A 15025-nucleotide genomic window follows, 5' to 3' on the forward strand; every position below is an offset into this window, starting at 1 on the left:
TCCACATCTGCTTTGTAACAAAGTCCCCAGGGGATTCCCTTTCACATTAAAATGCAGAAGCACAACCCTAGGCATTTGCTGACCGCATCTCCGGAATAGCCACCCATTCTTATCTTCTTCTTTTTTCTCAAACCTTCTGAACCCGGAGGCCATCCCTCAGATCCTCCCATTCCATTGAGATTCCAGAAGCAACCCAAGGAGTCTTCTTAACTCCAAGTCATGCACCTGCTTCTCTTTGCATCTGAATCCCCACTGACCTCTTGCTCCCGAGGGGAGCCTGCCCAAACCCTCGAGGCTGATTTTTTTTTCTCCCTTTAGCCTTTGGAATTTCACCCCTGCCTCTCCTGAATCCCAGACCCACAAGTTGCTCCTTGGCTATGGACATGTTTTAGTCCATTTCTCTCTCCCTCACTCTCCTCTTTTTTTCTCCACTAACTTCATCCCCAAACCCTTTTCATTTTTTGTCTTGAGATAGGGTCTCACAAAGTTGATGAGGGTGACCTTGAATTTGAGATCCTCTGCCTGAGTTTCCTGACTCTCTGTAATTACAGGCGCATGTCACCACACCTGACTCTAGTCATATCTTAAAGACTCTCTTGATTCCACATTTCACTCCTACTGCCTATTTCTTGACTTGACAGCCAAACTCCTGGGGGCTTTTGTCCCCCCAAATTCTCATGGTTCACTACTTCTCTTCTTTGAGGTCTTGATCAAATGCCATCACGGCAGAGGGGAATTTCCTCACATTCTTTATCAAATAGTTAATCATCTGTTTTTATTTTATTTTTGGTACCAGGAATGAACTCAGGGGCACTCAACCACTGGGCCACACCCCCAGCCTTGTTTGTATTTGTTGCGAGCAAGTAGCACTATTAGTAATTACGATGAGGCCAACTGTCTTTAAATGCAAGCGTGTATTGGATCACACCAGTCATCAAAAACAATTAATGCAAAAAGTGTTGGGTGTGCAGGAGCACCCCAACTAGCATTCAGTGCAAGCTAATTAAACTCTATAAGCAAATCACACAATCCTAGGGCAACCACGAGCCCCAAAATACCTCCAATGCCACGTCACTTCTCTAAGCCAAAGAGCAGATGTTGTCCCTGTCTAGTGGTTTTCTCTAGCCAATGGCTGGACATCAGGGAATGGTGGAGTCAGTCCAGGGACAGACAGCAAGGCAGCCAGTCTCACTGACGTCCTTGGAGCAAAACTCTTCAATGTGGCAGGATCAGCAATTTAAATACAGTTCCTAGTTGGTGGTGTATGTTGGTGATTGGTTACACCCAGCGAAAGTCAATGCCCATTGGTTATGTCCAGTGAGGTGCAATTGCAACTGGGAATGTTCTTTGCACATGTCTAGGGAGCTGTGCTCCCTACCAGTTGTAACCAGTCATTGCTAAGCCTGCCTATGGCTAGTGCCCCTCACAGCTCTTCATCAATTGCAAGCAGATATGGCTAAGCAGTTCAATGGCTGCTGTTCCTTAGTGAGTCCCAGCATGTCCCAGCATGTCTATGGCAGATGCTCCTTACAGTATTTTATTTAGAGAAAGGGTCTCACTGAGTTGCTTAGTGCCTCACTAAATTGCTGAGGCTGGCTTTGAACTTGCGATCATTATGCCTCAGCCTCCCAAGCTGCTGGGATTACAAGTGTGCAACACTGTACCCAGCTAGTTTTAATTATCTTTAAATTTATCAAGGTATGTCCTACATTTAAATAAATGTGTGTGTGTGTGCGTATGTATGTGTATATATATATTAATATTAGTTGTTGATGGACTTTTATTTTACTGATTTTTTTTATGTGGTGCTGAGGATCAAACCCAGTGTCTCACATGTACTAGGCAAGCACACTTATCACTGAGCTGCAACCTCAGCCCCTGGCCCACATTTCTTTGGTGTCTGTCTCTCCATGCTAGAGTGTAAACTCTGGGAGCTGAAACATTGTCTCTTTTGTCTGTAGCCGGATCCTCGGGGCTTGATGTTTAGACAAGCAGCAGCTAGAGTGCAGCCACATGCCAGGGAGACACTAGGCTACCAAGAAAGTCCCTGGCAGGGCGAGACCCCAGAGCCCACTGCATTTGATAAGAAATGATGGGCCAAAATGTAGTATCTCTTTCTCCATCATCTTCTTAAGGTTAATTTGTTGGAGGATATAGAAATGTACTTGTTCCCTCAAGGAAAAACAGAGCAGGTGGTTCTCAGAGGACTCTGGGAATCTCATCAACTCCTCTGCATGAAATCCAGAGGGACCTCGGCTTCCTGGATTCTCCCCGCCCTGTATTCACGCCCAGGTTTAGGGCCCTCCTATGCAGAATGGACTTGGCCTTCACCAACAGGAAAGAACAGCATGTTCTTTGATGGACCTTTATTTTATTTATGTATTACAAAGTTAGGTCATAGATCACGTTATGGCTTCCACCTTGTGCCATCTTGAATTAAGCACCTCTTGGAGCTCTGGGAAAGGCAGCGGTCATGAGGATGCTCAGGAGTCCACTGGAGGTCCCTTGGTGGGCACTGAGGGTACAGCTGACAGCTGGCACCCCTTTGCCGACCCGGGAGTGGACCCGAGGAAGTGGCTCTGGCCTGCCTTCTCCCCTGCCCACTGCGTTCTCTTGCTTTCTGTGGCCAGATGCTCTGTGGTGCATTAACTTCTCTTTTTAATATGCAAATGGCTGAAATTGACAGCCAGGTGTTGGTCTTCTGGGGACTAGCCAACCTGTTCTGTAGGAGGACAGGAGGGGAGTGTCCCAGGCTTTGCAGTCTGCACTCCTGCATGCAAAAGCACCCACGGAGGATACTTAAGCAATGCTCTGATAAGATCTTATTTACAAAATCATTGGAGGGATTTGGGCTGAGGGTTTTGATTTGTCAACCTCTGGTCTGCAGGACCTCACAGCTTCAGGGCTCAACCCCATCGCATTGTCCAGATCAGAATGAGGTACCCTTGCTTGGTTTCCTCAGCTGGGGCCAAACAGGCAGCAGTGGGACTACGTGAATGGCAGGAGCACTGTTTCTAAGAGAGGTACCCAGGGAGACCATGTGAGATTTTAGCTCATCGAATTCAGTCTGGTAGTCCATTAGCCTTCATTGAATAAACACTAATTAACTGTGAATGTGCTAAGTACTTTGAGTTTGAAATATAAAGATGACCGCTACATGGGTCCTAATAATAGCTTGAATGTGCCAGGGTTGCTGCTAAGTACTTTTGTACACATTATCTCATTTAACTTCCAAATTAACACTATGAAGAAATTAAGGTTCAGAGAAGTTAAGTAACTTGTCTAAGGTCACACAGTAGCAAGGGGGTCAAACTATCTACTCCAATGCCTTCAATGCCAGAGTTCTTAACCCTTTTGACTTCCACTATGTAATGCTGCCTCCTTGTTCTCATGACCATTTCTGCCCTCAAAAGAGCTCATAGTTTTTCTCTCTTTAAACCACTGAACTACATCCCCAGCTCTATTTGTTTATTTATTTAGACAGGGTCTTACTCAATTGCCTGAGCTGGTCTTGAACTTGAAATCCTCCTGCCTCAACCTCCTGAGTCACTGGGATTATAGACTATGAACCATGCCTGGTTCATAGTCTCTTTAGACTTTATTTGTAAATTTTCTCTGCCTTTTGTTCATTTTGAGTCCCTTTTCTAAGAGACTTTTTGCTGTTGATAAGGACATTTAGGTACTAATGACTTTGTTCATAAAGTTTCTCTACTATTGAAAATATCATGGGGGCTAGAGATGTAGCTCAGTGCTGGTAGAAAACTTGTCTACATAGGACACATGAGGTTGATCCTCAGCACCAAAAAAAAAAAAGACATGGGGAGGGGATAGAGACTGCATTGGGTCACTTTCTGCGTTTGGGTTCTGTGGGCCACTTATAGACTTACCACAAACACACTCTGGTAAGTGGCAGAGCACTTGCCTAGCATGGGTGAGTCACTGAGTTCGATTCTCAGCCTACATATCAATAAATAAAATATCAAGATCCTCATATAGGTTTGTAGGGGTTCAGCCTCGGTTAATTTGTCTTTCTAAACTCTCAGAAATTACAATATGCATAAACATTTTAGTTGACCACTTGCTTTATTATTCAGCAAATTAGAAAACAAGTTGCAGTAGATTAAATCCATGCTTTCTCAGAAGAGGCTACTGTGATCTGAACGTTTGTGCCCTCCCAAATTCATATGCTGAAATCCCCACCCGCAAGGTGATGGTATTAGGAGGCAGAGCCTTTGCAGGTGACTAGGTCATTAGGGTGCTACCCTCATGAATGGGTCCCAGAGGGCTGCCTCTCCTTCCAACACAGGAGGACACAGCTGTGTGGGTTTAGGAGCCCAGCCTCAAGAGCTCTTGCAGATGCCACTTTCATCCTTTTAAAATGCTCCTATTTGGGGGGCTGGGGTTGGCTCAGTGGCAGTGCACTTGCCTAGCATGTGTGAGGCACTGGGTTCCATTCTCAGCCCACATATCAATAAATAAAATAAAGGTCCATTGACAACTAAGAAAATATTTTAAAAAATAAATAAAACAAAATAAAATGTTCCTATTGCCACATAATAAAGTCCAAGTCAGGCTATTGAAGGATGAGAAAAGATGTAGAAAGAGCCCCCACTGATAGCCAGCACCATCACCCCAGACGTGGGAGTGACGCCACCCGAGACCCTCTAACCCCACTCCAGCCATGACCAACTGCAAGGGTCACTCCAGGAGAGACCATCAGAAGAACCACCCAGCTGAGCCCAGAGCGGTGAGTAAATAAATGTTGCAAGCCATGCACGTTGGGTAACTTGTTATTTAGTGCTAGATAACAGGTACAGAGATATCGACCAGAATATTTATGCCTGAGGTGAGAGATTGTCTTGGATTTCCTTAAAACTAATCTGATAGCAGGGAGAAGTTTGTGCGGGTGTAGATGAAATAGGATTGGTTATTACTTCATAATTGTTGAAGCTAGATGATGGATGTGTGGGGAGTTCATTGTTCTATTCTACCTTTTTTGTAAATTTTTTATTTTTGGATATATTTGAAATTTTAACTAATAGATGTTTTTTTAAAAAAAATGAGTCAGTATTCAGAAAGTAGAATGGTGGTTGCCAGGGCTGGAGTGAGCAGGAAATAGAGAGTTAGTGTTTAATGGGTAGAGTTTCAGTTTTGCAAGATATAAAAAGTCCTCCAGCCACTCGTGGTGGTGCATGCTTGTAATCCCAGCAGCTTGGGAGGCTGAAACAGGAGGATGTTGAGTTCAAAGGCAGCCTCAGGGGCTGGGGATGTGGCTCAAGCGGTAGCACGCTAGCCTGGCATGCGCAGGGTGCTGGGTTCGATCCTCAGCACCACATAAAAATAAAATAAAGATGTTGTGTCCACCGAAAACTAAAAAATAAATATTAAAAAAATTCTCTCTCTCTTTCTCTCTCTATTTAAAAAAAAAAAAAAAGGCAGCCTCAGTAAAAGCGAGGCTCTAACTCACTCAGTGAGACCCTGTCTCTAAATAAAATACAAAATAGGGCTGGGGATGTGGCTCAGTGGTCGAGTGTCCCTGAGTTCAATCCTCAGTACCAGGAAAAAAAAAAAAAAAAGGTTCTCCAGATGGATGGTGATGATGGTTGTACAACAATGTAAAGGTATAAATACCACCGAACTGAATGGTTAAGAGAGCATATTTTAATTTATGTGTTTATTTTATTTACTATATTACCACACATTAAAAATTGGGAAAATATGAGTCAGCCTTGCAAAACAAGTGAAAACCATACCTTTCAACATTATATTACTTATTGTTTAATGTTAGATATTATAAGCCTTTATATCTGGCCTCACAAAAAAATTAGAATAGGAACAAAGAAATCAGGCCAAGAGGAAATAGTGCACAAATAAAGGGCAGAAAATTTAGACTTCTAGTTCTCCAGACATCACAGGCTGGAGATTCTGTAAAACATGCATTGGGCTCAAGTCTAAAAATTAAATATTAGGGGCTGGGTGCAGTGGTGGCCCACCCCTGTAATCCCAGCCACTGGGGAGGCTGAGGCAGGAGGATTTCAAGTTCAAAGCCAGCCTCAGCAATAGCAAGGTGCTAAGCAACCCAGTGAGACTCTGTCTCTAAATAAAATACAAAAAGGGCTGGGGATGTGGCTCAGTGGGTTCGATTCCCAGTTCCAAAAAGAAAGAAAGAAAGAAAGAAAAAATTAAATAATAGGAGGATATGTTGATCCAAGATCTTTTCCTTCCTTTCTTCCTTCTTTTTCTTTTCTACTTCTCCTTATCCCTCTCCCTCTCCTTCGGCTGCTTCTTCTTCATACTGAGGATTGAACCCAGAGGTACTTTACCACTGAGCTGCATCCCCAGCCATTTTGTTTTTTTATTTTGAGACAGGGTCTTGCTAAACTGCTGAGGGTCTCACTAAATTGCTGAGGCCAGCCTCAAATTTACAATCCTCCTAAATCACTGGGATTGTAGTTGATCTAAAATCTTTTTCAATTACCCAAGTGTCAGTCTGTGCTAAGCATTAGAGATACACTAGACAGCAAGACGCATCTAGCACCAGCTCACCCAGACCTTCTTGTTGGCCTTGGGCACGCTCCCTAGTACCCACGAAACACCTAGACAGGTGGCTGAGCAGGGGTAGCTGGTTCTCCCTTCCCCCATTAGGATAGCCATCACAATGGGCACCAACAATTCCAAATATCAAAGACTGCGTTTTCAGCCTCCTGTAGCTGGTTGTGTCATGAGATTAAGGTTTGGACAATGGCTTATGAGGAAAAATAACATGAGCAACTTCCAGATTATGCCCTTAGAGAGAAGGGTCACAACCCTCCTTCAGCTTTCTGTCCCATCACTGGCCAGCGCAGCCCCGTGGATGAGGGTAACAGGGCAGGACAGTGGCAGGGCTACCTTGCGATCACTGGGATTTTAGGGGGTCCTTCCTCCATAAAAAAATGTGTTCAAAATTGTAGTAAATGCAGTATTTACTACTTCATTGTCATGATGGCAAATATAACCCAGACTGGATTTTTTATTATTATATTCATTTCTGTATCTTGGATTATAAATGAAATATTTTCATTTTTCTTTTTTCGGTACCAGGATTGAACCCAGGGCACTTAACCAATGAGCCATATCCCCAGCTCTTTTAATATTTTATTTAGAGACAGGGTCTCGCTGAGTTGCTGAGGGCCTCACTAAGTTGCTAAGGCTGACTTTGAGCTCGAGATCTTCCTGCCTCAGCCTCCCAAGATGCTGGGATTACAGGCCTGCACCACTGCGCCTGGCTTTATGAGTTCTTAACACACACTGCAGGTCCTCGGCACTTGGCTGCTGTGCATAATTGATAGGTTTGTTGAAGAGAAGAAATAGGATGTCAGGAAGGGCTTCACTAGATAGGACTCCCCCCTACAAAAGAATATACATTTGCCTTTCTAAAATATTTTTTTTTAGTTGTAGATGGACACAATACCTTTATTTAATTTATTTATTTAAAAAAATTTTGGCTATTTTATTTATTTTTATTGGTGCTGAGGATGGAACCCAAGGCTTCACATGTGCCAGGCAAGCACCCTACCACTGAGCTACAACCCCAGCTCCCACACCCGCCTTTTCAACTCAGCATCATTTTAGATCTTTCTGACATCTAGCTTAATTTTTGTGTCTTAATGAATACAGATATTAGACCTGGTTCCTGGAGGCCAGGAAGCTTCCTCCAGAGAAGAAAGAGAGAAGTTGGCCCAATTGATGACAGAGGGTTGGGGAGATAGTTTCAGGCTGAGAAAATAGCTTGATCAACAAAGCCTGGCGAAGTTGTCCTCGCCTATAAACAATCCCAGCATCCTGGGAGGCTGAGGTAGGAGGATCATGAGTTCAAAGCCAGCCTCAGCAATTTAGAGAGGCCCTAGGCAACTTAGCAAGACCCTATCTCAAAATTTTAAAAAAAATTTTAAAAGCTGGGAATATAGCTTAGTGGTTAAACATTCCTGGGTTCAATCCCTGGTTCATAATAATGACAATAATAACTTGAGCAACAGCTGAAAGAAGACAGAGAGGAATTGGGGGAACTTTATTATGGCTGGAACTTAGAAAGCCAGGGTGTGTGTGTGTGTGTGTGTGTGTGTGTGTCCTTTGAGCTGTGCTTTGGGCCACCCGTGGGGTTTTGCCACACCCTCTAATCTCCTATAGGAGCCAGCAGGCCATGAGACTTGGAGACTGTGGCCCAGGCTAAGGGACCACTATGTCCAGCTTCTGCCATTGTCATGCAAGACTTCAGGCCCAGGATTGAAAGAGTTACGCATTTTTCTAAAGAAGCCAGAATTTTGATTTTTATTTGTGAGATCCCTGGCTTCTCAATGTAGGCCATTAATTGAAATTAAAAACAAATAGACAAACACTGGACGCCCTGCCCAGCCCCCAGGGCTGCCAGCTGGCACCCTCTGGTTGAAGTGCTCTTGCCCCTCTGCCGGTGCCAGACTTTTCTCTCCTTAGTCTCCAGAATCAGCAGCTTCCTTTAGGGATTGGGGAGCATGGTCGGATTTGGAATCTTTAAAGGGCTAAAAACAGCTCACTTCAAGTGCTTCGATTCAATTTGGGCTAATACCACGGCTGAATGTATGCCACGAGTTTCAATGACACTCAAAGAGACGCCAAGTGAAAAAAACGAACACCATTGCTTCAAGAATGCGAAGAGCAGAAGCTGCAGGGTGACAAGTTCTGCAAAGCTTTATGTACTACTTACCATAATGTTTAAGTTAAATACGTTTTCATCCTGTAGTTGGACATCACATGATTGGGTTTTTTTTTGGGGGGGGGCATGGGTACTGGGTATTGAACTCAGGGGCACTCAACCACTAAACCACATCCCCACTCTTATTTTGTATTTTATTTAGAGACAGGATCTCACTGAGTTGCTTAGCGTCTTTTGCTGAGGCTGACTTTGAACTCTCCATTCTCCTGTCTCAACCTCTGACCCCCTGCGCCCAGCTACATGATTGGGTTTCTGATTGCTTAGACAGGCAAAATTTCTTGTCATAGAGTTTAATTTTAATAGTTCTCTTCCAAGGGCTGTTGGACTTGTAGCCTTGAAACTATTCATACTTGTTGGAGAAAATGATGTTTGTTAAAATGTTTGTGGTAAAGAATGTGTTTATTTCCTTAAAATGATCACGACTGAGGTTTTTTCTAGAAGGTTGCATTTTCTCACCAGCCTTGTCATACATTTATGCTGAGCATGACCTCATTGATCTAGTTACAAATAATTCAGCCAGTGTATAGGCTGCCCGTTTCCTTATTTAGTTAGGGAAAGTATTCAAAAGCCTTTCTTCCTTGTAAAGGGGATTTTTGCAAGTAAAGGAAGTCAGTGTTTTTAATAGATTATTCTTTAAGCACAAAGCAAACTTGAATCTTTCCAATCAATGTAAGTAGATTTTGAAAACTTGGTGTGTGGTGTCGCTCAGGAAAAGTTGAGAGAGGAAAAGATGGCTTGGAATAAAGCTATAAGGAAAGGCACCCATCAAAGCCCTTCTGTGCCTGCCTTGCATCCTCCTAGCCCATCTTTTTTAAATTAAAAAAGATTTTTTTAAGTCATTGCTATGGCAACAGGTTAGGGTGATACCCCATCAACCTCTCCCTTCAGCTGCCTGTCCTCGAATTAACTAGCTTGGAAGGGATGCCTGTGGGGACCACCAAGTCATTTGGACATGTTCGAAAACCTGGAAACTAGAAGGGAGGGACCCACTTTGGAGCAACCCTTGAGAAGTTGGGGGCAGCTGGCCCATTCTGAGGTTCATTCTCTCCAGAAATTCAGAGTGCCCAGCAGAATGGAGTCCCAAGCTAATGCAGCCTTGGGCTCTCCCTCCTTCCTGTTTTACGCAGACCATGAAGTCCCTGGGATATCTTCTTAAATTCCCTATTGAGAGTCTGACTCCTCAGGAGTATTTTAAATACAGGGAGTTTATTCAGAGAAAAGGTTACATGTGTGATACAAGAGGCTGAGCCCACCTCACATAGGGAGATTGCAATCAAAAGTCACTGGTATCTGGGCAGCAGGGACAAACAAAGGTAATGCCACCAGAGACTAAAAGATGAGTTACACAGCACAATCACAGGAGCTGGAACCATGAAGAAGACGTCTCTGCATGTGGAAGTGCTGCCCCTCGCTTCTATGGCTGGTGCCTCCCACTGCAGCCAAGGGCCCTGGAAGCCTCCAATGATCTGCTCCTTGTGGAGCAGGGGAATGCCTAGGAAGGGGTCAGAGAGCAAACTGGGCTAGACTGGGCAAAAGGAACAGGTAGAGGGAAAAGGAAAGCCAGAAAGGTTGAGACTGGCCAAAGAACTTGAAATTGGTGATTTTAAAAAAGAAAATAGAAGTTTTTGTAAAATTAAAGGGACCTTCCCAATTATTTGATACTATATATTTCTTTGCTCTATCAGCAGAGAGGGCCTGGACCTGAGGACGTCCTGGTAGTAATGAGCACACTTAGCTATTAGATCTTGGTTTATGATATTATTCTTCAAAGTAAAGAACAAGGGTTTCTTAGAGAAATGGCTGGTTCTAGGGCTGGGCAGGAAATACAGGAGATGAGCCAGCATTATCTAGTGCCAAAGAGAAAGGAAGAGTTTCAAAAAATAAAAGCTCCTGTAATGATTGTGTTATGCCAAAGGGACATGGGGGGAGCAACTGAAAGAGCTCCCAGTGGCCAACGCTGGAAAACTCTGAGCAAGAAAATAAAGCAGTACTGAATAATGATCCAAATGATAAAATAAATATCCATGTGTCCATACTCATAAAGGTAAATGATTGAATAAATAAATAAATGGAAAAAAAATTCTCCAAGGCCACAGAAAGATTTCAAATAATTTGTATAGATAGTTCTTCTCTTAAGAGGGTAGAACCTAACCCCTTACTCCTTAAGTGTTTGGCTGAATATACTGAGTGTTAGAGTCTGTAAACAAGTCAAAATAACACCTGGCATTTTGCCAGGGGAATGTTAGAGTTCATAAACAAGTCTGGATGGTGCCTGGCAAAATGCCAGAGGGAGTGGTTTGAGAAGTAACAAAAGCGAGCCATTAAGTGTGGAGATTCCTTATTGGTTGACTGATGTATCTAGTTTATGCTAATTAGATAAGCTGTGTGGAATGTATAAATACTGCTCCTGTCCTGCAATAAACGGCTCCTACTCCTGCTGTATCAACGTACACAAGTTATTCGTCACCCCCCGGTTATTTTGCTGCAGCCGGACTGCGGCAACTGAGTTTCTTCCAAAAGCTGTAGTATGGAGAGGGGTAAAAGGAGCAACTGACAAACACTACTTCAGCCAGGAGCTCAAGGTCAACAGGGTGATAAGTTCAATACCCTTGATAGCATCTGATCAAGGTGGCACTGTAACTCTGTAGTGTCTCCCCCCAACAAAACACTGCTGAATCAGGATAAAAACATCAGACAAATCAGAATGGAAGGACATTCTACAAAACCAGTGCTCTTCAAAACTATCAAAAGTTGGGCTAGAGTTGTGGCTCAGTGGTAGAGCGCTTGCCTAGCATATGTGAGGCACTGGGTTCAATCCTCAGCACCACATTTAAATAAATAAAGGTATTTTTTTTTAACTATCAAGGTCACTAAGTTCTAGGAAAAGTCTGAGAAACTATCAACCCAAGAGAAGCCTAAGAAGACAGTGATTAAATGAAATGTGGGACCCTGGAACTGAAAAAAAGACATTAAGTAAAAACCAAGAAAATCTGAATGTAGTATGAATTTCAGTTAACAATAATGTATAAATATTGACTCCTAATTTGCCAAATGTACCACACCAGTGCTAGGTATTAATAATAGGGCAAACATTTGGTTTCCCTGATTATTTTTATCTATAGGATCTGAAACACAATAGGGCCCCCACCCTCAGTAAACGTGCAGCCTGCTATAATAGAGCCTACAATAAATGCCATATATGCAATAATATAATTATGTGCAAGACACAAAAACAATTTAGAGGACAGTATCTGAGTCACAAGGAGCCCCAAAGAGGTTGGAGGTAACATTATTATCCAAATAAGATTCAAGAAATAGGAATTAACTAGGAAGATAACTGAGGAGTCATTGAGTCAGGCCTAATTATAAACGTGTATATAGCTGGGGCCTTTCAAGAGATCTACAGCATATTGATCTTTAATGATCCAATCCTTGGTCAGGTCATCTGCGTTTTGGTGACCGTGCCACCACATTCTGTCCATGTGTTTCAGACTCATCTCCTCATCTGTCTGTTCAGCTGGTTGCTTTGCCTCAGCTACCATGCGTGGTCCACGCCACCCACACCACCTGCCTGGGGTTACCGCTGCTCCTACTTCTAGTCGCAGATGAAGAGCCAACCCTCAATGCAATGCGTGGGATCTCGCTTCCCCCAGCATCAGCCCAAGAGGCCAAGGGACAGGGTCCAGGAGCAGGGGATGTTGTCTCCCCATGGGACAAACCTGGACCAGGAGGAGTCAGGAAACAGGTAAGAGATGGCAGAAAACCCTCTCTCCCCTTGTCTCTCCCGTGGACCATTCTGAGGTGCAGTTTTTCCGTGCAGCCAAGGAGGAGATGTTCAATCAGCCGCTTCTGCTGCGATACCAATGTGCTGCTTTAGGGCTCCCAAAAAGTAGCAGCCAGGGCTGGAGTTGTGGCTCAGTGGTAGAGCGCTTGCCCAGCATGTGTGAGGCCTGGGTTCGATTCTCAGCACCACATATAAATAAATGAGTAAGATAAAGGTCCATCAACATCTAAAAAAAATTAAAAAAAAAAAAAAGAAGTAGCAGCCAGCATTTGTTTCCCAGTCTTCCCCATCCCCACCTCTTCCCTTTGCTTTCACCCCTGCTGGAATCACACCTCCCCAAACCATTAGCTTTGTCCTTGACTAAGATCCTGTTTTTGTTTTTGTTTTCAGGAAAGTTAAGCAAGTTATTGTGTCTTTGGGCCTCAGTTTCCTCATCTGTAAAATGGAAGACATAATAGTACCTACCTCACAGGGATTAAATGAAATAATTCACCTAAAGCACTTACATCAGTCTTAAGCGGATAGTAAGCACTTGATAAAGTTTAGCAATTGCTATCTAGAGAAACTCCTCAATTTTGGATCTTTGCCCAAGATCACTTAATTGGCAGTGACTGGAATACAATGAGAACCCAAAAGATGCATTTTTTTTTTTTTTTTTGGAGAGGGGGTTGGGTATGGAGATTGAACTCAGGAGCATTAGACCTGAGCCACCTGAGCCACTGGGATTACAGGCATGCACTTGAAGACTTGAAGACTTCTTGTATTCAGAGAACTTGAGAACATAATATTCCTCTGAAACTACACATTATAAACATGATACTACAAATAACATAACACATATAACAAAAATAAAGTGCATTATGAATATAAATGTTCATAAACCAAACTGTCCCTTTTACATTAATGAGGAGGTCTTGACTGGGGCGATTGTCCCACCAAAGCATAGGATAGACAGGGCTTCCAGGCATCCTTCCGAGCATGCTCAGTGTTATTCAAGTAATAGTGAGACTGTTAATACTCCTTACAGCCTTTTCTCATGCATTGTTTGCTGCCTGCAATTTGACCTTCAGTATGATTATTTTCCAAAAGGCATTGAGTTTTGTTTATGCAAGTCCTCCAGGGAAGGAAAACACTTTGAAGTTTTTAATCTAAATACTATTGAGAAAACAAATTTGTAGGAGTGCTTGTGGACACACTGGTGAATATGTCACATAACAGCAGTCCTAGTGGGTGGGCGGGGGTGACTTAGGAGAAAGGAAGAAAGAGGCCCCTGAGTCCTGAGGGTTGGAGCTTAAGGAAGTAGAATGTGCCAACAGTTTATAAGTGAAGAAAGGGCAAGCTGAGGGTCTGAAATTTAATGTTACTCTTTAAAACTCTTCCTAGTGACAACAACGAAATCTTGTATTACAATGCATATCTTGCAGATATTGCAAATACTCAGGGAAAAGGAAAAGGCGTTTCCTATGTATAAATGCTGAGCACTGGGAAACTTGCCACAGCACAGAGGAAGCAAGAAGTGGCAGTGGAGGTGGTGACAAACCCGGAGCAGGAGTGACAGGTATTTCAGGCCTGTTGACCTCTGTAGATGAGAACCATCCTCAACGACTAGCGAGGTATAGTCTGGGACAGATTGCAAAGAAGCACAGGATTTGGAGTGAGAGGCCTCAGGGGTTAAAGAACTTACTTTTCTGATTATCAACCTAAAATAAGGATGTTAATAACACTAATATTTACTTTATTGGATTGCCTGGATTCAAGTCCTAATTTCTGTCATCATTAGTTTCCAGTTTTTAGATACTGGGAACTCACTTTGCTTTGTAAAGTATCTTTTTTGGAAGGGATTCCCTTTGCTGACAATTGACTTGAAGTCAACTTGTTTCAACTAAAGCCTCTGTATCCTCTGTCTTCCAACCAGGAAGCCATCTATGGTCATGGGGATCACTGAAGATGCCCACTTTCTGACAGAGAGCCAGAAACATGTGAATATTTAGATATTGTCCTTACGTTATTTCATATGAATTTAAAGGGCATATGATTGAGTAAATAAATGGAGAAGAAGAGACAAATCTCCCTTGCCGATTTCCAAATAATATATAGATATTCTACCCTTAAGGGTGTGGGAATAACTCTCCACTCCTCAAGTGCGGACTGTGTATAGTGACTTCCTTCCGAGAGTATGGAAAGGGGGCAGGAGAGTAACTTTACTGGGGAGAAACTTGACAACATTACTTTAGTGAGATAACCAAGGTCAAAACCAATAGTAAAGAATCGTGTAGTGTCCTTGAATGTACACTAGATACGATGCCATGAGAAAGGCATTTTACGCCAGTGATCCTTTTCCCCCAAGCCCACAAATTGTCTAATCACGAGAGAAATATCAAACATGTCCAGGTAGCTGGTCATTCAAAAAATAAAAAAAATAAAAATAAAAAACAAGCTGAGTGCAGTGGCATAGGCCTCTTAATCCCAATGGCTTGGGAGGCTGAGGCAGGAGGATCGAGAGTTCAAAGCCA

The sequence above is a fragment of the Marmota marmota genome, unplaced genomic scaffold (genome assembly GCF_001458135.2).
Source record: "Marmota marmota marmota unplaced genomic scaffold, marMar, whole genome shotgun sequence".
NCBI lineage: Eukaryota > Metazoa > Chordata > Mammalia > Rodentia > Sciuridae > Marmota > Marmota marmota.